A 25,760-nucleotide genomic window follows, 5' to 3' on the forward strand; every position below is an offset into this window, starting at 1 on the left:
TTGTAAATCATTTGTACTAAAAGACAACGTTGTAAATTGACAGAACTTCTATTCAAAACCCCTGCATATTAAAAATAATTTTTAGCTTATATATCATTAAAGATTTATGTAATAATGAATATCACTATCAAGATAAATAATTTCAATGATGGTTGGGGATGTACTTTATTAAGACTAATATTGAATGAAATAAATTATTTCAATAGTTGTTGGGTATGCATTTTATTACAACCACTATTAAATTAATTTATTTCAATTGTGGTTAAGGATGCGGTTCATTACAACCATTATTGAAATAAAATATTTTAATAGTGGTAGGATTTTATTCTAATACCTATTATTCCGACTGTACATAACACTTTCGGTTCCAGATGACAGGTGGTATGGAAAACATGACCATATAGAGGTAAATCAAAGAACATCATAATCAAAAAGGAATTCATCATCTCATAAGACATACTTCTTTTCTTAAGAAACTCCCCTAGCAGAAAGGAAAATGTTACAAACAGACATAATAATAGACATAAAACTGAAATGCATCATCAACCATTATTGAAATACTTTATTTCAATAGTGGTTGAAATGAAAGGTATCCCCAAACACTATTGAAATAAATTAGTTCAATAGTGGTTGAAATGAATCGCATCCTTAACCACTATTGAAATAATATATTTCAATAGTGGTTGTAGTGAAGTAACCCCCAAGCCCAATTGAAATAATTTATATTAATAGTGATATTTATAATAATATTTATAAATAAATAATTATTCAATATATAGGGTTTGAATAGAAGTTCTTGCAATTTAAAAGATGTTCACAATTATGCAAATAATATACATTATCATAGGACATGATATGTTTGTAGAAAGAGAAATGTAAAGAAAAAAATGTAAATTTTTAAAGAAAAATTAATGGAGAAATTCATTCTAAGCTACGATTGAAAAAATTATTTTAATTGTAGTTGTACTTTAACAGTGTCTGTAAATTGATTTTCAAAATGGAATACATCCCGGAATACGATTTAAATATTTTGTTTTAGTAGTGGTTGTATTTCAATAGTGGTTGTAAAGTGATTCTCCAGATGAAATACATTCCAAACCAGTATTGAAATAATTTATTTCAATAGTGGTTTTATTTCAATAGTGGTTGCAAAGTGATTTTTTTTAATGAAATGCATTCCCAACCACTATTGAAATAATTCATTTCAATAGTGGTTTTATTTCAAAAGTGGTTGCAAAGTGATTTTTCTAATGAAATGCATTCCCAACCACTATTGAAATCATTTATTTCAATAGTGGTTGCAACATACGTATGATACTGTATAGATAAACAGCTGTACAATGAACATTTTTGCTTCTATAATTAAGAAGTTATTATTCAATAAAGAGTTATTGTAAGACGATTTTAGACCCCTCTTGACCCCTAATTTGAGGGGCCAGTCCCTTTTCCTTGATATCAAATTAAAGGTCTTGCAAATAAAAACATATTTTGTTCAACAAGTATTCACGGAATTTTAACCGTTCGTAAGATATCTATACAAATGTATTTTAGGAGCCGGCCCTTTATCTCCTAAATTGGGTCATAAACAAAAACATTTAAAGTAGCATATGGTACAGAACATTATTTTGAGCAACTTTTGTTCTACAATGCTTTTCAAAATATTTCTCCTTTTTTATATATTAATGATCAAAGTTTTGAATTCTGGCCCCTTGAAACCCCTAATTACGTAACATATGACTTAAGTATGGTACTTTATAGATAAACAGCTGTACAATGAACAATTTTGCTTCTATAATTGATAACAAATTATTGTGGTACATTAGGGGTGGTATTATTGTGGTATCATGGAGGTACATCTTGTAGATATTCATCTACAATCCCTGAAAATTTCAAGCTTCTATCTTGATTACTTTCGGAGGAGATGCGTGGACAAAATGACCCTTAACAACTTTTAAAATCGTCAATATCTGAAACCGGAAGTGACGTCACCATTTAGAAATTTTTTAATATGTAGTGCCGATGATGCTTTATCAGTCCTGAAAATTTTGTGCAAATCGGTTGAAAAGTTTTTGAGAAAAAACGCTCCAAAAAAAGTTAGAAAAAGAACTAGAGCAAAGCTCGTTGCAAAGCAACGAGTGGGTCTTCTGTTAATGTCGGAAGTAAAGCTGGAAGTTCCTGTAAGAAGCAGAGCTCTTAAACCAATAACAAGAGTAACTAAAATATAAAAGATGTAAAAATCGAATTATTCCTGGTACGACTTAACAAAATACGAATGATTTTAAGTACGACTTAACAAACACCTTTCCGATTTCAAGAACGACTTCACAAAAAAAATTCGAATGTGTTCAAGTACGACTTAACAATTATTTTTGGTACGAGTTAACTTCACAATAAACATTACGCTATTTTTTAAACCAAGGACGCGGAATCAAAATTTCCGGATAAATCAATTTTTAAACCCCGATATCTCTGTAATGCATCGTCCGATTCTAAAACGGGTTTTGGTTTTAAATTAAGCTTAATAAAAGCTTATTTGCTGTTTTTTGATTAATATCAAATTATTTGTCAGAAAAGAGTTATTTTGAAAAGACTTAGTAGCCCTTCTGGCCCCTAATTTGAGGGGTCAGCCCCTTTTTCTTGATATCAAATTAAAGGTCTCGCTAATATAAACATATTCTGTTCTACAAATGTTCATGAATTGTAAACCGTTCTCGAGATATCTGTACAAGTGCGTTTTAGGGGCCGACCCTTTAACCCCTTACCGGGGCCACTAACAACAAAAGTTTTGGTATCATATTGTTAAGAACATTATTTTGAAAAGCTTTTGTTCTACATTGCTTTTAAAAATATGTTTCCTTTTTCAGATATTAATGATTAGAGTTTTGAGTTCTGGCCCCTTGAAACCCCTAATTACGTAATATATGACTTAGGTATGGTAATGTATAGATGAACAGCTGTACAATGAACATTTTTGCTTCTATAGTTAATAACAAAATATTGTTCAGTAAAGAGTTATTGTACGAAGACATTAGAGCCCTTTTGACCCCTTATTTGAGGGGCCAGCCCCTTTTTCTTGACATCAAATGAAAGGTCTTGTAAATATAAACATATTTTGTTCAACAAGTGTTCACAAAATGTTTACCGTTCTTGAGATATCTGTACAAATGTGTTTTAGGGGCCGACTCTTTAACTCCTAAATGGGGTCATAAACAAAAACATTTAAGGTAGCATATTGTACAAAACATTATTTTGAACAACTTTTGTTCTACATTGCTTTTCAAATTATTTCTCCTTTTTCAGATATTAATGATCAAAGTTATGAAATTCTGGCCCCTTGAAACCCCTAATTACGTAATATATGACTTAAGTATGGTACTGTATAGATAAACAGCTGTACAATGAACAATTTTGCTTCTATAATTGATAACAAATTATTGTTCACTAAAAAGTTATTGCAAATAGACTTTAGAGCCCTCTTGGCCCCTAATTGGAGGGGCCAGCCCCTTTTTCTTGATATCAAATAAAAGCCCGTGCAAATTAAAACAGCTTTTGCATTACATGTTTTAACAAAATATTTATAAGTCAAAAGATATTACGGAAAAAGTGCGAAAATTTTGTGAAAAAATTTGGTGCTAATTTTCAGGTTCAGGCGAGTTTCTAGGCCTTGCGCATTTTTGCAATTGGAAGCATGGGGGAAATCTACAGACGTTCATCTACAATCCCTGCGAATTTCAAGCTTTTATCATGATTAGTTTCAGAGGAGATGCGTGAACAAAATGACCCTTAAAAATTTACAAAATCGTCCATATCTGAAACTGGAAGTGACGTAATCATTTGAAATTTGAATAATCAGTAGCGACATTGATGCTTTATAACTCCTAAAAATTTAGTGTAAATCGGTTGAATAGTTTCTGAGAAATAACGCTCCAAAAAAGTCAGAAAAAGAAAAAAAAGTATAATAACTATTGTTGCTATAGCAACTAAAAGGTCTTCCGTTCATCATGTATTAATCTGCACAAAATATCCAGTTCTATTGTAAACAGAAAATGGATATATTATATATAAGTTTTGCGTCTTGAACTATCACAGTTTCTGAGATCTTATTTATACTTTGCTTTTAAAAAAGAAGGCTATCTGAGATGTCTCACCGGAAGTAGAACTTTTTTTACCATGTGTAGATGACTTTTTGTATTTCTATAGCTAAAATGTTACTTCAATGCTAAATAACCAAAATATTTTTAAAAATATCAAAATTGGGCGTACTTCCTGTGACGACCGGAAGTTACGCCGGATGAAACAAAATAGTGTTAACACGTGTCCATACACAGGTCTATAATCCTACAAAATTTGGTTGTTGAAGACGTTACCGTTTTTGAGATCTCGTCGATATAAGGTTTTTTGTCTCGGGACAGGAAACGGACAATCGGAAGTGCTTAATGAAATTTAAATTTTTTATATCTTGTTACTTTCCTTTTTTACATTATTATTCATCGAAAAAGCTAAAACTATCAAATAAAAACAGTTTAACGGATAAACAGTTTGATTTGTTTGAACTCTTCCGCTGTGGACCGGAAGTGACGGAAGACGAAATGAAACTGTTTAAACACATCTTCAATCAAATGTCTATGATTAGTGAAAGTTTCGTGTCTTGATCACGTACAGTACCTGAGAACTTGCGGGTACAAAATATGTTTTAAAAAAGCTTCCTGAGATAATCGAGATATCTCACCGGAAGTAGAATTTTTTTGTTTATTCAACATTGTATAGATGACATGTGTAAGGATCTATACTAATATCTTTATTCTATGGAAAATAAATTAAATACGTAAAAACAATTTTTTTGAAGAGCTTCTGGTTAAGACCGGAAGTTACGCCGAACAAAACAAAAATGTTTAAACACATCTACAACTATAGGTCTATCATCCCTTAAAGTTTGGATGTTCAAATCTTTATCGTTTCTGAGATCTTGATGTGACAAGCTTTTTGTCGCGGGACAGGAAACGGACGACAGGAAATAAAATTTTTAAAAAGTGAAAAAATTGCCTAGAGATATGATCATTTTCTATCAATCCTGAAAATTTCAAGTAAATCTATCCAGCCATCTCTGAGATATCTTGTGGACAAAAACTTGGAAAAAAATAATAATAACTAGACACGATCTCGTTGCGAGCAACGAGGAGGTCTTCCGTCCGATTTTTAGAAGAGGAAATGACCTTGCCTTTTATCTTCATCAACGAAACATATCAGGAAATGCAGATGTGATCTAAAAGAGCGATGGATGAAGGATTATCCACCCTGTAGGATCCTTAATTTTAAGGACCAGTCCCATTCTATTTCATATTAAATAAGAGGTCTTTTGACTTAATAACAGGTCTAATAACCTGTAATAAAAAGAAACCGAAGAAAAAAAAGAGGGTCTTCCTTTGTAAATGGAAGACCCTAATAACAATAAGAATAGAAGGGTCTTCCGCTGAAGACGGAAGACCCTAATAATAAAAGACTGTTTTTGTCTAAATCTTAATTGAAGAGTGTTTTTCAACTTGTACTACAGTCCAACAACCCTTTTATGTTGATTATTTTAGTTAGAAAATTAAATAAAAAGGAGAGAAAGAAATAGAGAGAAAGAACAAATCTTGGCTCGGGCGAGATTAGAACACACAGCCTTTGCAGGTGTCTCAAAACATGGCTGACGCGAAATAATTCCCGAATTTGTGTTTGAATTTGGGGCGTTTCCGCCCGGGAGAAGAGCTGAGTTTTTGTATGAGATGAAAAACAAAGTGTAAGATGTCTGACTATTTAGGTTTGGTAACAGTGTGAGGTCATTTGAAATATTGATGCGTGTTTGTGTCTGGAGGGGGGTGTAAAGACCCGAGCTTGATTTTCGTCGTAAATAAATCGAAAATAGAATTTTGAGGTGTGGATCTCGGATTCGGTTAACAACAATTTGGGGAAGTCCTAAAACAATGTATTTCAGTGTTGAGAATGTTTTTTCGTGTCGTTTACTTTTATGTTTGACTGTTTTAATTTAGCAGGATTAATAAAATCCTTATAAATGTAGAAATAACGAAATCAGTAACACGTAAAAATTTGAAGATAGTAATTTCCACAGTTCTAACATTCATAAGTAGTTCACACACTATCGTAGATACAGACTAAACGGAAAACAAGAAATATACATACAACAGAAATATTACGCGGTTGCTTACATTCCTTGTACTCTGTAAATTTTAAGTTCCCGTACAGGCTATACTCGCCGTTTGATCTCAGGAATTTCTTCTTAATTGTTCAATCCGCTGCATATTTGGCAGACAATAAGAATTAGGTCCGAGGTACATTTACATTTTCATTAGGATTGAGTGAGGGGCTCGGGAGTTAGAATTTTTTTCTACAGTACATGTCAAGCACGCCAATCGAAACTCAAATGCCCAAAAATTCATAACTCTCTTAAAAATGAACGAATATGTCATTAGTACAGTAATCTAGAATTGAACTAGGTTGAAAATTAAGGTTCAAGATGAAAGATCCAGTAAAATCAGGCCAGAAAAACTAAATTTTTTTGTGAATAGGAAGGGGGGGGGGGTCGGTGAGTGTACTGTGTAAATTTCATTTCCACGTTTAGGCAATAAGCGCCGTTTATTCTCAGGAATTTCATCTTAATTGTTCAATCCGCTGCATATTTGATAGACAATAAGAATGGGGTCCGAGATTCATTTTCACGAATTTTCATTAGGATTGAGTGAAGGACTTGGGAGTTACAATTTTTTTCACAGTGCATGTCAAACACGACAATTGAAACTCAAATGCCAAAAACTTCTTAACTCTGTTAAATAATAATGAACGAATTGGTCTGGTAATTAGTACAGTAATCTAGAATGGTACTTAGTTGAAATTAAAGGCCCAAGATCAAAGATCAAGTAAAATCGGGCCAGAAAAACTAAATGATTTTATGAATGGGGGGGGGTGGTCGGTGACTTCTATATTAAACGTAGAATATTAATTTCGAAATATCACATATTACACAATTTCTAAACAAAATACATATGTCTTAGAACAATGTATATGCGCTGTATAAGCCACTGTACCATTGATTTGAAATTTAAAAATCTCAAAATCTTTATTATGATTTTTTCTTTGATATTTACTTTTATTCTAATATATGTATAGCATTAACATTAGGTACATGGAGATGAATGCAACAGGTCAAAACGTTTGAAATGGGCGGGAACAAATTGACGCGGACGTCTGAGAAAACACTGGATTGAAACTGTTGTTATATGAAGCGATTTTTCAATCCACCTCAGCATTTTTAATTGCTATATAAGTTAATAGAAAAACATTTTATTTCATCAATAATAGTGTTTTTATTTCATCAATAGTAATCGGATCCCCATCCGAGAGAGATTATACGCAGGGCAAAGCATATTGTCCGATGACTCGTCAAAAGTCTGAAACCAAGTGAGGGCGATTTTGAAACGGGGTTTATTCCCAGGGGAGAATAATTAATTCAAATTCCGTTTTAATAAATTAATACATATATTATACCCATATAAAATGTTCGCTAGGCTAATTTATACGGATATGCACATTCATTGTTTATCTAGCTATAATGAGAGAGAGAGAGAGAAAGAGAGAGAGAATTATTGACCCCGCTGCTTAATCACTAATCCCGCTTTTGGGCGAACATGTACATGTTTATAGACTTTTGTAAATAAATATAAACTTTATAAGACTGATTGTAAATGATTATAATCCCAATCCTCCCTGCCGTAATGATTTTTATAAATCAAAAGTGAATAATCAGACTCTTTGTTTCAACAGTGTATTTCAACGATCAGTGTTTACATCTGTTAATACATAGGCCTAAACACAGATACAAGGGTGGTCAGTTTTCACACCGTATCGCAGTCACCGGTTGTCAGAGAGAGAGAGAGAGAGAGAGAGAGAGAGAGAGAGAGAGAGAGAGAGAGAGAGAGAGAGAGAGAGAGAGAGATTTCATAGTGTTTTATAGTGCTCAGGAAATCAATATATAAGCAACATATGTCAATAAACGCATGTATACATGCATGCGTGTATCTATATAATTATGTGAATAAATACTAATCAGTCCTCCTTTTAAAGCCATGTAGAATATCGTTGGTGCATTGCTAAATGTTGTGTGCATACAATCATGGAGATTGTGGCATTTCTTTGATGCCGGCAAAGCGACCCAGTGAACTCTAATGCGGTCGTACTGCAGGGGCGCTTCGGCGGCATGTCTTTGATGCCGGCGATCCGACGAGCGTCTGAATTATGCAAACTGCTGACAGAAACGAGAACTATATTTGAACTAAAAAAGCTGTTATTATTTATGATAAACATAAAACGGAAAACAATAAAAACCACCATTTTAAAGATAAAATCGTTAAAGAAAACAAAATTAGGGAAGAAAAAATAATCGGCACTCGGGGATGGAACCCGGGTCGCCTGGGCACAAGTACAACACTCTAACGACTGAGCTACGCGGACTCTCGCTTCAGAACTTTTGAGCTCAAAATCTCAGGAATGCTTTGATCGATTTTAAAACGAATTTTATATTCTGTAGTGTTTTAGACGTCTCTATCGAATAAAAACATAAATAAAATTCAAGTTTAAAAAAATGAAAAATTAAGGTTTTTCATTTCCTTCCGGTGACAACCGGAAGTGACGAAGGACGTTCTGATGTGCGAAGGGCACTGCGGCCTTTCACTCTCTACTATCTCTGAAAATTTGAAGGTTCTATCTTAAATACTTTTTGAGAAAAGTCGTGAACAAGCAAAAACGTAAAATCTTTAATATCTCGGTACCGGAAGTAACGACCAAAAAAAGCTCTCGTAATTTTCTTACAAATTTTGTCATGAATATGATCTGAAAGTTTCATGAAAATCGGCTAAAGCATTTTTTAGAAAACGTGACAGAAAAAAAAAAGAATAAAAACTAGACACGATCTCTTTGCGAGCAACGAGGAGGTCTTCCGTCCGCTGAAGACGGAAGACCCTAATAATAAAAGACTGTTTTTGTCTAAATCTTAATTGAAGAGTGTTTTTCAACTTGTACTACAGTCCAACACCCTTTTATGTTGAATATTTTAGTTAGAAAATTAGATAAAAAGGAGAGAAAGAAATAGAGAGAAATAAAAAATCTTGGCTCGGGCGAGATTAGAACACACAGCCTTTGCAGGTGTCTCAAAACATGGCTGACGCGAAAGAATTCCCGAATTTGTCTTTGAATTTTGGGAGTTTCCGCCCGGGAGAGGAGCTGAGTTTTTGTATGAGATGAAAAACAACGTGTAAGATGTCTGACTATTTAGGTTTGGTAACAGTGTGAGGTCATTTGAAATATTGATGCGTGTTTGTGTCTGGAGGGGGGTGTAAAGACCCGAGCTTGATTTTCGTCGTAAATAAATCGAAAATAGAATTTTGAGGTGTGGATCTCGGATTCGGTTAACAACAATTTGGGGAAGTCCCAAAACAATGACTGATGCATTTTACCCATGTATTTCAGTGTTGAGAATTTTTTTCGTGTCGTTTACTTTTATGTTTGACTGTTTTAATTTAGCAGGATTAATAAAATCTTTATAAATGTAGAAATAACGAAATCAGTAACACGTAAAAATTTGAAGATAGTAATTTCCACAGTTCTAACATTCATAAGTAGTTCACACACTATCGTAGATACAGACTAAACGGAAAACAAGAAATATACATACAACAGAAATATTACGCGGTTGCTTACATCCCTTGTACTCTGTAAATTTTAAGTCCCCGTACAGGCTATACTCGCCGTTTGATCTCAGGAATTTCTTCTTAATTGTTCAATCCGCTGCATATTTGGCAGACAATAAGAATTAGGTCCGAGGTACATTTACATTTTCATTAGGATTGAGTGAGGGGCTCGGGAGTTAGAATGTTTTTCTACAGTACATGTCAAGCACGCCAATCGAAACTCAAATGCCCAAAAATTCATAACTCTCTTAAAAATGAACGAATAGGTCATTAGTACAGTAATCTAGAATTGAACTAGGTTGAAAATTAAGGTTCAAGATGAAAGATCCAGTAAAATCAGGCCAGAAAAACTAAATTTTTTTGTGAATAGGAAGGGGGGGGAGGGTCGGTGAGTGTACTGTGTAAATTTCATTTCCACGTTTAGGCAATAAGCGCCGTTTAATCTCAGGAATTTCAACTTAATTGTTCAATCCGCTGCATATTTGATAGACAATAAGAATGGGGTCCGAGATTCATTTTCACGAATTTTCATTAGGATTGAGTGAAGGACTTGGGAGTTACAATTTTTTTCACAGTGCATGTCAAACAGGACAATTGAAACTCAAATGCCAAAAACTTCTTAACTCTGTTAAATAATAATGAACGAATTGGTCTGGTAATTAGTACAGTAATCTAGAATGGTACTTAGTTGAAATTAAAGGCCCAAGATCAAAGATCAAGTAAAATCGGGCCAGAAAAACTAAATGATTTTATGAATGGGGGGGGGGGGGTGGTCGGTGACTTCTATATTAAACGTAGAATATTAATTTCGAAATATCACATATTACACAATTTCTAAACAAAATACATATGTCTTAGAACAATGTATATGCGCTGTATAAGCCACTGTACCATTGATTTGAAATTTAAAAATCTCAAAATCTTAATTATGATTTTTTCTTTGATATTTACTTTTATTCTAATATATGTATAGCATTAACATTAGGTACATGGAGATGAATGCAACAGGTCAAAACGTTTGAAATGGGCGGGAACAAATTGACGCGGACGTCTGAGAAAACACTGGATTGAAACTGTTGTTATATGAAGCGATTTTTCAATCCACCTCAGCATTTTTAATTTGCTATATAAGTTAATAGAAAAACATTTTATTTCATCAATAATAGTGTTTTTATTTCATCAATAGTGATCGGATCCCCATCCGAGAGAGATTATACGCAGGGCAAAGCATATTGTCCGATGACTCGTCAAAAGTCTGAAACCAAGTGAGGGCGATTTTGAAACGGGGTTTATTCCCAGGGGAGAATAATTAATTCAAATTCCGTTTTAATAAATTAATACATATATTATACCCATATAAAATGTTCGCTAGGCTAATTTATACGGATATGCACATTCATTGTTTATCTAGCTATAATGAGAGAGAGAGAGAGAAAGAGAGAGAAAGAGAGAGAGAATTATTGACCCCGCTGCTTAATCACTAATCCCGCTTTTGGGCGAACATGTACATGTTTATAGACTTTTGTAAATAAATATAAACTTTATAAGACTGATTGTAAATGATTATAATCCCAATCCACCCTGCCGTAATGATTTTTATAAAACAAAAGTGAATAATCAGACTCTTTGTTTCAACAGTGTATTTCAACGATCAGTGTTTACATCTGTTAATACATAGGCCTAAACACAGATACAAGGGTGGTCAGTTTTCACACCGTATCGCAGTCACCGGTTGTCAGAGAGAGAGAGAGAGAGAGAGAGAGAGAGAGAGAGAGAGAGAGAGAGAAGAGAGAGAGAGAGATTTCATAGTGTTTTATAGTGCTCAGGAAATCAATATATAAGCAACATATGTCAATAAACGCATGTATACATGCATGCGTGTATCTATATAATTATGTGAATAAATACTAATCAGTCCTCCTTTTAAAGCCATGTAAAATATCGTTGGTGCATTGCTAAATGTTGTGTGCATACAATCATGGAGATTGTGGCAATTCTTTGATGCCGGCAAAGCAACCCAGTGAACTCTAATGCGGTCGTACTGCAGGGGCGCTTCGGCGACATGTCTTTGATGCCGGCGATCCGACGAGCGTCTGAATTATGCAAACTGCTGACAGAAACGAGAACTATATTTGAACTAAAAAAGCTGTTATTATTTATGATAAACATAAAACGGAAAACAATAAAAACCACCATTTTAAAGATAAAATCGTTAAAGAAAACAAAATTAGGGAAGAAAAAATAATCGGCACTCGGGGATGGAACCCGGGTCGCCTGGGCACAAGTACAACACTCTAACGACTGAGCTACGCGGACTCTCGCTTCAGAACTTTTGAGCTCAAAATCTCAGGAATGCTTTGATCGATTTTAAAACGAATTTTATATTCTGTAGTGTTTTAGACGTCTCTATCGAATAAAAACATAAATAAAATTCAAGTTTAAAAAAATGAAAAATTAAGGTTTTTCATTTCCTTCCGGTGACAACCGGAAGTGACGAAGGACGTTCTGATGTGCGAAGGGCACTGCGGCCTTTCACTCTCTACTATCTCTGAAAATTTGAAGGTTCTATCTTAAATACTTTTTGAGAAAAGTCGTGAACAAGCAAAAACGTAAAATCTTTAATATCTCGGTACCAGAAGTAACGACCAAAAAAAGCTCTCGTAATTTTCTTACAAATTTTGTCATGAATAAGATCTGAAAGTTTCATGAAAATCGGCTAAAGCATTTTTGAGAAAACGTGACAGAAAAAAAAAGAATAAAAACTAGACACGATCTCGTTGCGAGCAACGAGGAGGTCTTCCGTCCGCTGAAGACGGAAGACCCTAATAATAAAAGACTGTTTTTGTCTAAATCTTAATTGAAGAGTGTTTTTCAACTTGTACTACAGTCCAACACCCTTTTATGTTGAATATTTTAGTTAGAAAATTAGATTAAAAGGAGAGAAAGAAATAGAGAGAAATAAAAAATCTTGGCTCGGGCGAGATTAGAACACACAGCCTTTGCAGGTGTCTCAAAACATGGCTGACGCGAAAGAATTCCCGAATTTGTCTTTGAATTTTGGGAGTTTCCGCCCGGGAGAGGAGCTGAGTTTTTGTATGAGATGAAAAACAACGTGTAAGATGTCTGACAATTCAGGTTAGGTAACAGTGCGAGGTCATTTGAAATATTGATGCGTGTTTGTGTCTGAAGGGAGGGGGGGGGGGGTGAAAAGACCCATGCTTGAATTTCGTCTTAAATAAATCGAAAATAGAATTTTGAGGTGTGGATCTCGGATTCGGTTAACAACAATTAGGGGAAGTCCCAAAACAATGACTGATGCATTTTACCCATGTATTTCAGTGTTGAGAATGTTTTTTCGTGTCGTTTACTATTATGTTTGACTGTTTTATTTCAGCAGGATTGATAAAATCTTTATAAATTTAGAAATAACGAAATCAGTAACACGTAAATTTATTCGGTAAAAATTTGATGACAGTAATTTCCACAGTTCTAACATTCATAAGTAGTTCACACGTTGTCGTACATACAGACTAAACGGAAAACAAGACATATACATGCAACAGAAATATTACGCGGCTGCTTACATCCCTTGTACTGTGTAAATTTTAAGTCCCCGTACAGGCTATACTCGCCGTTTGATCTCAGGAATTTCTTCTTAATTGTTCAATCCGCTGCACATTTCACAGACAATTAGAATGGGGTCCGAGGTACATTTACACAAAATTTCATTCGGATTGAGTGAAGGGCTCGGGAGTTAGAATTTTTTTCTACAGTACATGTCAAGCACGCCAATCGAAACTCGAATGCCCAAAAATTCATATCTCTCTTAAAAATCAACGAACAGGTCTGGTCATTAGTACAGTAATCTAGACTTGCACTAGGTTGAAAATTAAGGTTCAAGATGACAGATCCAGTAAAATCAGGCCAGGAAAACTAAATGATTTTGTGCATAGGAAGAGGCGGGGGGGGGGGGGGGGGTCGGGGGGTCGGTGCGTGTACTGTGTAAATTTAATTTCCAGGTATAGGCAATAAGCGCCGTTTAATTTCAGGAATAATGTCTTAATTGTTCAATCCGCTGCATATTTCACAGACAATAAGAATGGGGTCCGAGGTTCATTTTCACAAATTTTGATTAGGATTGAGTGAAGGGCTTGGGAGTTAGAATTTTTTTTATAGTACATGTCAAACACGACAATTGAAACTCAAATGCCAAAAACTTCATAACTCTGTTATTAATGAACGAATTGGTCTGGTAATTAGTACAGTAATCTAGAATGGTAATTAGTTAAAATTAAAGGCCCAAGATCAAAGATCAAGTAAAATCGGGCCAGAAAAACTAAATGATTTATGAATTGGGAGGGGGGGGGGTCGGTCGTTGACTGCTATATTAAACGTAGAATATTAAATTCTAAATATCACATATTACACAATTTCTAAATAAAATACATATGTTAGAACAATATATAAGCGTTGTTTGAATGATGTAACTATTGATTTTTTTTTACATCTATTTATTCTTAGGCTCAAACACTCATAAACGGGTGGTCAGTTTTTAAACCTTGTCGCAGTCACCTGTTCGTTTGTATAGTTAACTTACGTGTATAAACTTCGGAGGTTTTTCTTAATCCCGACAGGCAACAGATTTGTATCAGTATATAGACATGCACAAAAAAGGAAAAAGTACACCATCTTTAATAAAAATGACTTTTTAGCGTTGACTTCCAGTCAGTAAGAAGACAATTATTTAACAATGAATTTCGAATTATTTGAATCCATAGACATTATCCAGTAACTTGATATAAAATATGTATAATTTTTGGACGCCAATGTACATTTAGCTTCTATCCAATTTACTCCACGTTACCTGTACTAGTTCTTATTCAAATGCTAAAATATTTCTACTTGAGAGAGAGAGAGAGAGAGAGAAAGAGAGAGAGAGAGAGAGAGAGATTACATAGCGTTTTAAAATGTTCAGGAAATCAATATATAAGCAACCTATGTCAATAAACGCATGTATACATGCATGTGTGTATCTATATATGGGATTAAATACTAAGCACTCCTTTTTAAGCCGAGTAGAATAACGTGGGTGCATTGCTAAATGTTGTGTGCATACAGTCATTGAGATGGCGGCATTTCTTTGATGCCGGCAAAGCGACCCAGCGAACTCTAATGCGGTCGAACTGCAGGGGCACTTCGGCGGCATGTTTTTGATGTCGGCGATGCGACGAGCGTCGTAATTTAGAGAGCTGCTGACAGAAAAGAGCGCTATATTTGTACTAAAAAAAGCCGTTATCTTTTTTTATTTATGACAAAAATAAAACGGAAAACATTCAAATTCATCATTTTAAAGATAAACCCATTAATCAAAACACAAATGAGAGAGAAAAAAGATTCGGCACTCAGGGACTGAACCCGGGTCGCCTGGGCACAAGTCCACCGCTCTAACGAATGAGCTACGCGGACCCTCGCTTCAGAACTTTGGAGTCCAAAATCTCAAGAATGAGTGGATTGGTTTTAAAACGAATTTCATATTCTGAAGTTTTGAGAGCGTCTCTATCGAATGAAAAAATAAAAAAAATTCAAATCCAAAAAATTAAAAAATTAAGGTTTTTCATTTCCTTCCGGTGACGACCGTTAGTGACGGCGGACGTTCGGATATGCAAAGGGCACTGCGGCCGTTCACTCTCTACCTTCTCTGAAAATTTGAAAGTCCTATCTTGAATACTTTTTGAGAAAAATTGTGAACAAGCAAAAGCATAAAATCTTTAATATCTCGGTACCGGAAGTGAGGACCAAAAAAATCTCGTGTTATTTTCTTACAAATTTTGTCATGAATACGATCTGAAAGTTTCACGAAAATCGGCTGAAGCGTTTTTGAGAAAACGTGACAGAAAAAAAAAAAAAAAATAATAATAATAGAGGAAAAGAAACAAAGCAAAAACAATAAGGTCTTCCGTTTTCAACGGAAGACCTTAACTAGACACGATCTCGTTGCAAGCAACGAGGAGGTCTTCCGTCCGATTTTTAGAAGAGGAAATGACCTTGCCTTTTATCTTCATCAACGAAACATATCAGGAAATGCAGATGTGATCTAAAAGAGCGATGGATGAAGGATTATACACCCCGTTGGATCCCTTATTTAAAGGACCAGTCCCATTTTATTTCATATTAAATAAGAGGTATTTTGACCTAATAACAGGTCTAATGACCTGTAATAAAAAGGGAAAAAAAGAGGGTCTGTCTTTGTAAACGGAAGACCCTAATAACAATAAGAATAGAAGGGTCTTAATTAGTTGAAATTAAAGTCCCAAGATCAAAGATCAAGTAAAATCGGGCCAGAAAAACAAAATGATTTTTTGAATTGCGAGGGGGTGACTTCTATACTAAACGTATAATATTAAATTCTAAATATCACTTATTACACAATTTACATATGTTAGAACATTGTATAAGCGTTGTTTGAAAGATGTAACTATTGATTTTTTTTTTTACGTCTATTTATTCTTAGGCTCAAACACTCATAAACGGGTGGTCAGTTTTTAAACCTTGTCGCAGTCACCCGTTAGTTTGTATAGTTACGTGTATAAACTTCGGAGGTTTTTCTTAATCCCGACAGGCAACATATTTGTATCAGTATATAGACATGCACAAAAAAAGGAAAAAGTACACCATCTGTAATAAAAATGACTTTTTAGCGTTGACTTCCAATCAGTAAGAAGACAATCATTAAACAATGCATTTAAAATTATTTGAATCCATAGACATTATCCCGTAACTTGATATAAAATATGTATAATTTGTGGACGCCAGTGTTCATTTAGCTTCTATCCACTTTACTTCATGTTACCTGTACTAGTTCTAAAACATTGGTATTTGAGAGAGAGAGAGAGAGAGAGAGAGAGAGAGAGAGAGAGAGAGAGAGAGAGAGAGATTACATAGTGTTTTATAATGTTCAGGAAATCAATATATAAGAAACCTAGGTCAATAAACGCATGTATACATGCATGTGTGTATCTATATATGGGATTAAATACTAAGCAGTCCTCCTTTTTAAGCCGAGTAGAATAACGTAGGTGCATTACTAAATGTTGTGTGCATACAGTCATTGAGATGGCGGCATTTCTTTGATGCCGGCAAAGCGACCCAGCAAACTCTAATGCGGTCGAACTGCAGGGGCACTTCGGCGGCATGTCTTTGATGTCGGCGATGCGACAAGCGTCGTAATTTAGAGAGCTGCTGACATAAAAGAGCTCTATTTTTGTACTGAAAAAAGCCGCTATTTTTTTTATATTTATGACAAAAATAAAACGGAACACATTCAAATCCATCATTTTAAAGATAAAACCATTAATCAAAACACAAATAAGAGAGAAAAAAGATTCGGCACTCAAGGACTGAACCCGGGTCGCCTGGGCACAAGTCCACCACTCTAACGACTGAGCTACGCGGACCCTCGCTTCAGATTTTGGAGTCCAAAATCTCAAGAATGAGTGGATCGATTTTAAAACAAATTTCATATTCAGAAGTTTTCAGAGCGTCTCTATCGAATGAAAAAATAAAAAAAATCAAATCCAAAAAAGTGAAAAATTAAGGTTTTTCATTTCCTTCCGGTGACGACCGTTAGTGACGGCGGACGTTCGGATATGCGAAGGGCACTGCGGCCGTTCATTTTCTACCTTCTCTGAAAATTTGAAAGTCCTATCTTGAATACTTTTTAAGAAAAATCGTGAACAAGCAAAAACGTAAAATCTTTAATATCTCGGTACCGGAAGTGACGACCAAAAAAATCTCGTGTAATTTTCTTACAAATTTTGTCGTAAAAAAGATCTGAAAGTTTCATGAAAATCGGCTGAAGCGTTTTTGAGAAAACGTGACAGAAAAAAAAATTAATAATAATAATAATAGAGGAAAAACAATAAGGTCTTCCGTTTCCAACGGAAGACCTTAATAATAGTGAAAAAGAAACAAAGCAATAACAAGAAGGACTTCCGTTGGAAACGGAAGACCTTAATAACTAGACTCTTGTTGCAATAGCAACAAAAAGGTCTTCCGTTCCTCATGTCTTTATCGGTATAAAAAAAATTCAGTTTCTTTTTTTAATAGAAAATGGATACAATATATACTATAAAAGAATACGGAATGAATTATTTCTAAGCAAAACAAAAAGACTACGGTAAATGTCAATTTTTTAGTACTATCTGTGACGACCGGAAGTTACGACGGATCGATTAGAAAATAGCAAACCATATCTTGATACATTGTGTTGTCTTTCCTCAAACTTGGATGTTCCAATTTTTTTATTTATAATATCTCGTTGAGAAATAATTTTTGTTTCGGGACCGGAAACGGACAAACGAAAGTGATTAAAGAAATTAAAAGTAGATATTTTTAGTATATTTACCTATGGTACGTTACTGTTCATCACCCTGAATGAAATGTTAAAAAAAATTCTAAAGTTAAAAAATAAACCTCTTTTGCTAAAACGCTTCGAGTGAGTACCGGAAGTGACGTACGGCCAAATGAAACCCGTTAAACACATGTTCAATCAAATGTCCATTATCCATAAAAGTTTTGCGGCTTGATCTCTCACAGTTTCTGAGATCTTGTGGGTAGTTTGTTTTTTAAAAAAATAGCTACCTGAGATATTTGAGATGTCTCACCGGAAGTAGATCTTTTTTACTTTTTTTTTTATCATGTGTTTTTATAGCTAAAATGTTACTTCCTTGCTAAATAACCAACATATTTTAAAAAAATCAAAATTTGGTGTACTTCCTGTAACGACCGGAAGTTACGCCGGATAAAACGAAAGAATGTTAACACATGTACATACATGTGTAGGTCTATAATCCCAAAAAGTTTGGTTGTTCAAGTCTTGATCGTTTTTGAGATCTCGTCGAAATAAGGATTTTTGTCTCGGGACAGGAAACGGGCAAACGGAAGTGCTAAATGAAAATTAAATTTATTATTTTTTGTTTACTTGCCTATTTTAAATTATTATTTATCGAAGTAACTAAAGCTATCAAGTGAAAACAGTTAAACGGATAAACAGCCTGATTTGATTTAATTCTTCCGGTGTAAACCAGAAGTGACGGACGACAAAATGAAACTGTTTCAACATATCTTCAATCAAATGTCTATCATCCATGAAAGTTTCGTGTCTTGATCACTTATAGTTTCTGAGATCTCGCAGGTACAAAATATGTTTTAAAAAAGCTTACTGAGATAATCGAGATATTTCACCGGAAGTAGAAATTCTTCTGTTTATTTAACATTGCATAGACGACATATGTAAGGAACTATACTAATATCTTAATTCTACGGAAAATTAATTAGATACCTAAACACAAAAAATTTTGAAGTCCTTCCGGTGACGACCGGAAGTTACGCCGAACAAAACAAAAATGTTTAAACACATCTACAACTAAAGGTCTATCATCTCTCAAAGTTTAGATGTCCAAGTCTTTACCGTTTCTGAGATCTAGAGGTGACAAGGTTGTTTGTCGCGGGACAGGAAACGGACAAACGGAAGTGCTTAAGGTGGCTCGACACACCAATGCATTATTTGATGGATCGATGAAGAATTCTCTTTGAGAAATGATTATTCAAAAATGACACCTATATCGGCCTCTGATTATTTTATATGAATTTTTTTGTATTTTTTGATAGAAACCGGAAACATCGTTTTAGCTGCGAACAAGATATATTAGTGCTAAAAATTTGTTATCAATTAATGAACAATACAATTATCTATAAATACATATCAAAAACGGCCAGATAAACTTTGAAATATTTTTGTAAAAAAAATTATTTATGAAAATGAAAAAAAAGGATTGTAGATATTTTTTAAATCTATGGATAAAATCTGCAGATAAACTGTTACTCGCATTTAACAATTGCTGTACAATCATATTTCAACAAGAAATTGAAACCAAATAGTGAAATTAAAGTATAAATGGAAAATTTTAAAATCGAACCGATCCCGATTGTAATTAAACTGATCCCGAACGAAATCACATAAAGTTAGAATGAATCAGAATTTTGCAAAACTTTCAGGTTGTTTAGCTGTAAAATGGTTTCGTCATTTACTAACTTTATAATTTATATCAATTACTTGGAAAAAACTGCAGTTTATTTGTAAAATTTAAATTTTAAAATAATTCTGATCGGGATCATTTTTTTTTCAATCGGGATCGGTTCAAATTTGATAAATAGCAATTTTTCCAAAATTTCGCATTTTCATTTCAATTTCTTTGTAAAATATCTTTGTTTAGTAAATAGTTTATGTGACTATATGTTATTTTTAAAATTTTATCCATAGATTAAAAAGATATTAAAGAATTACAATTTTGATTTTCAGAAATATTTTTTTAATAAAAAATTTAAACACTTGACCAAACGATCTTTGGCATGAATTTATTTATAATTATATTACACATTAATTGACAACAAGTTTTAAGCACTAATATATTCTGTTTGTCTGCAAAACAGTTTTTCCTATTTCACTGAAAAAATACAAAAAAATTCGTATAAAATAACTGAAAGCCGATATTGATCTCTGTTTTGTGGAATCATGTTTCAAAAAAGATTCTCTATCGATCCATAAAATAAAATTTTGGTGTGTCGAGGAACCTTAATGTAAATTGTATCAAATATTTCTTGTATACTTGCCCTTTGTAAATTATTGTTCATTGAGCTAACAACAAATATCAAAGAAAAACAGTTAAACTGATAAACAGCTCGATTTGTTTGAACTCTTCCTGTGTGGACCGGAAGTGACGGAAGAAAAAATGAAACCAGTTAAACACATATTCAATCAAATGTCTACCATCCATGAAAGTTTTTGGGCTTGATCATTAATAGTTTCCGAGATCTCGTGGGTACAAAATGTGTTTCAAAAAAGCTACCTGAGATATTTGAGATATCTCACCGGAAGTAGAATTTTTTTGTTAATATAATTTGTTTGATAATATATAATCGCATGCTCAACCTATGTATAGATTTATACTTAAATATTTATTCTATAGAAAAGGAATTTAATGCGTGAAAGTTATTATTTTTGAAGTGCTTCCGGTAACAACCGGAAGGTATGACGAACAAAACAAAATAGTTTAAAAACATCTACAGCTATAGGTCTATCAACCCACAAAGTTTGGGATTTATCTTTATCGATTCTGAGATCTCGAGGTGACAAGCTTTTTCAACGCGGGACAGGAAACGGACGACCAGAAATGATTTTTGACAAAATGAAAAAAACGCCTAGAGATATTGTCATTATCTTTCATTCCAGAAAATTTCACAAAAATCTGTCCAGCCATCTCTGAGAAATCTTGTGGACAAAAAAATGAAAAAAAAAATAAAAAAAACATTACAATCACTATAAGGTCTTCCGTTGGAAACGGAAGACCTTAATAGCTAGACTCTTGTTGCAAAAGCAACAAAAAGGTCTTCCGTTTTGATATACATGTATCAATTTAACTGTAAGACATTGCTTCTCTCACATAAAAAAAAAAAGTGGATATGATAATTATTGTGAATGATATATCCAGACGTTACTTACATGTAAAACAACGAGAATGAAAAAAGAAATCAATTTTTGAAGTACTTTCTGTGACGACCGGAAGTAACGCCGAACTAAACAAAAATGTTAACCATTTGTACAATCATATGTCAATCTTTCCTCAAAGTTTTGTCATTCACGTCTCTGCCAAATCTAAGATCTCTTTGAAACAATATTTTTTGTCTCGGGACCGAAACGGACGAACGAAAGTGATTAATAAAAACAAAAGCTGGTATTTCTCGTACATTTGCTTAATGTACATCACTGTTTATGAGGCTAGATGAAATTCCAAGAAAGTCATTCAAACTTGTTAAAAACAGGATTTGTTTGAACCCTTCCGGTAAGAACCGGAAGTGACAGTTGCAAAATTAAACCCGTTAAACACATTCCCAATCAAAATTCTATCAATCATGAAAGATTCGTGTCTCAATCACTTACAATGCCGAAAATCTTGCGGACATCAAATTTGTAAAAAGGAAAGCTACATAGAGATATTTGAGATATCTCAACGGAAGTAAAATTTATTTGCCAATTTAACATTATATAGATGACATATGTAAGATTGTATACTGATATTTTCAATTTATGTAAAATGAATAAAAAATTTTTTTAAGTGCTTCCGGTGACGACCGGAAGTTACGCCGAACAAAACAAAATAGTGTATACACATGTACATACATAGGTCTATCATCCCACAAAGTTTAATCGTTCAAGTCGTTACCGTTTTTGAGATCTCCAGAAATCAAGGTTTTTTGTCTCGGGACAGGGAACGGACAAACGGAAGTGCTCAATGTAAATTGTAATGAATAATTCTTTTGTACTTGCATTTTCTATTTAATTTTTCATCGACTTCACTACAAATATCAAAGGAAAACAGTTAAACTGATAAACAGCTTTATTTGTTTGAACTCTTCCTGTGTGGACCGGAAGTGACGGAAGACAAAACGAAACCGGTTAAATACATCCTCAATCAAATGTCTATCATCCATGAAAGTTTTGTGCTTTGATCATTTAGAGTTTCTGAGATCTCGTTTGTACAAAATGTGTTTCAAAAAAGCTACCTGAGATATTTGAGATATCTCACCGGAAGTAGAATTTTTTCGTTGAGTTAACATCACATAGACAACCTATGCATAGATTTATACTTATTTATTTATTTTATGGAAAAGGAATTTTATGCGAAAAGTAGTTATTTTTGAGGTGCTTTCGGTGACGACCGGAAGTTACGACGAACAAAACAAAATAGTGTGAACACATCTACAGCTATATGTTTATCATCCCACAAAGTTTGGATGTTCAAGTCTTTACCGTTTTTGAGATCTCGTTGATACAAGCTTTTTTAACGCGGGACAGGAAACAGACGACCGGAAATGATTTTTGAAAAAATGAAAAATCATCTCGAGATATTGTCATTCTCTTCTCTCATTTTAGAAAATTTCACATTAATCTATCCAGCCATCTCTAAGAAATCTCCTGGACAAAAACTTGGAAAAAAATAATAATAACTAGATTCGATCTCGTTGCGAGCAACGAGTGGGTCTTCCGCCCGATTTTTGAATAGATTAGATCAAACTTATCAATTCAAAGATAAGAACCGTAGATCTAAGCAAAAAATAGTAAAAAAAAATTTGCGGCACTCGGGGCTTGAACCCGGGTCGCCTGGGCCATGTCCACGACTCTATCGACTTAGCTACTCAGACTCTCGCTTCAGAACTTTGACGCTTAGTTTCTCGAGAATGCCTTGGTCGATTTTAAAACAAAATACATATTCTGAATCAGTAAGAGGGTCACTATAAGGTGCAAAAATTTCAAAAAAAAATCATAAAACAAAAAAGTCAAATAATTAATTTTTTTAAAAAATCCTTCCGGTGACGAAAGGAAGTGACGGCGGACATTCTCTTGACCGAGGTGCACCAGAAAATCGGTAGATCTATCATCTCTGAAAATTTCAGCCTTTTATCTTCACTCGTTTTTGAGAAACCCGACCGACAAAATTGACTTTTTAAAATCGTAAACGGACGATATCTTTCGACCGGAAGTGGATCTTTGAAAATTGTTGCGGCGGTACAAACTTCAGATGACCTGGCATCATCCCTGAAAATTTAACCCAAATCAAACGAGCCATCTCCGAGAAATCGCCTGCACAAAATTTGTAAGAAGAAAAAAAAAAAGAATAACTAGAGCAAAGCTCGTTGCAAAGCAACGAGTGGGTTTTCCTTAAATGTCGAAAGTAACGCTTGAAGTACCTCTAAGAAGCAGAGTTCTTAATCTAGTAACAAAAGTAATTTAAGTACAAAAAGATAAAAAAAAAATCGAATGATTCTTGGTACGACTTAACAAAACCCGAATGGTATTAAGTATGAATTAACAAAAAACCTTAACCATTTCAAGAACGACTTAACAAAAAATCTGAATGTGTTTAAGTACGACTTAACAAATTGATATAAACTACATTTAAGCTACAAGTTAATTTTACCTTGAACATTTATCTATTTTCTTAATCCAGAATGCAAAATTAAAATTTCTGTAAAAATCAATTTTTAATGCTTATATCCCGCATTCAATCGTCCGAATTAGAAATGGATTTCAGTTTTAAATTGAGGTTGATAAGCTCTTTCAGCATTTATGATTAATGACAAAATATTGCTCCGGAAAAAGTTAAGCTTTTGAGCCTTCCTAGCCCCTAACTTGAGGGACCAGTCATATTTTTGATATCAAACAAAAGGTCTCGTAAATATAAACATATTTTGTTCAACAAGTGTTCAAGAATTGTTGACCGTTCAAGTTATATCTGAAACACTGTGTTTTAGGGGCCGAACCTTTAAACTCCTTAACAGGGCCACCAACCAAAATTTTAGTTTAAAACATAATTTTGAGAAACTTTTCCTCTTCATTGCTTTTCAAAGGGTTGACCTTTCGTACTGTGTGCTTGTTGCATCATCAATTGTCAGAAACTTACTGATGTATAGTTTTTCTTTATTATACCTCTGTGAATATTTTCTATGTAAATTTACAATGAACCAGACAACATTGAAATGGTGAACATTTCAAAGGGCCCCGCTGATGTTATTTAAGAGAATTTTGCTTTGACCTTGACCTATAACTTGAAATTTTTCCAGCTGGCATAGAACTTCTAGATCAACTTCATTCCCCCTAACATACAGGCATTTTTGTGCAATCGGACCAAGATTAAGCATATCTTGGAAATAATCTACAGACTAAAACTAATTTTAAAAAGATCTGCTATGACCTTCACATTGACTTGGTTCAAGGTCATTGTACGCCATTAACCAATAAGCTCTGTTTAGGTAAACTATTGGCCAAATAGGGGCTTAAAGGAGAGTATATGTATGCTCTTAAAATATATGGATTTTTGTGTGATCTGATTTGACCTTGACACTTGATCTACAAATATCATTCGAGGTCATTGCAATCCTTTGATCAGAGGCATCATGTGGGTTAAGTATGAGCCTGATTGGAGCAAAGGGAGAGAAGATATACTCCGGACAAGGATTTTTAAAAATATAATTCTGTATGACCTTCACAGTTTACCTTGAAAATAGGTTCAAGGTCACTACACACCCTTTACTCAAAAGCTCTGCTTATGTGAAGTCTTAGCCAAATAAGGGTTACTGGAAAGTATATAAGCTCTGAAAAAAGGATTTTTGCATGATCCGATATGATCTTCACCATTTAACTAAAAATTTCATTCAAGGTCACTGCACATCATTTAACCATCGAGACACTCTGTGAGTAATAGCCAGATTGGACCAAGGGGAGAGAAGATATGCCCCAGACAGGATTTTATATGTATAATTCTGCTATGACCTTAACCTTATACCTAAGAACATGGTTCAAGGTCACTGCACATCCTTTACCCAAAGGAACCCTGACGATGAGGTATGAGCCAGATTGGGCCAAGGGGAGAGAAGCTATGCTCCGGTCAAGCAATCTCGGATGGACAGACGGACATCAACTGATAACTAGAAGGCACCCACATAAACATGCTTTTTTATCTAATTTGAAATATTATCCATGCTATCTGCCCATGGTGAATAGTCATCAAAACCATTCATCAGCAGAATTCGATTTCCCTCCTTTTTAAACTAGGAACACCTCTGACCTAATCAGATCGCTGCATTAAATACAAAATTTGATAACTCTAATTTGTTTATCATCAAGAAATTCTGCATCGCTGACAAATAAAGTTTTCTTTGGTATAATAAAATACAAATTAACTGACTATTTGGACAATAGCAAGTTTATTGTCCCATGCACTCCACAGCAACTATTTCCCTTGGCTTTGCCTCATGAAATAGTTGCTGTCTTGGGGGACAATAAACTTGCTATTGTCCTCATACCCAGTAAATAGGTATATAATATCCCATCCACCTACATTTCATGTTATATAACCTGTGTTTGTAACCTTCAGTTTCACTGTGTAAAGTCAACACAACAGT

Source organism: Crassostrea angulata, chromosome 1 (genome assembly GCF_025612915.1).
Source record: "Crassostrea angulata isolate pt1a10 chromosome 1, ASM2561291v2, whole genome shotgun sequence".
In the NCBI taxonomy this organism is placed as follows: Eukaryota; Metazoa; Mollusca; class Bivalvia; order Ostreida; family Ostreidae; genus Magallana; species Magallana angulata.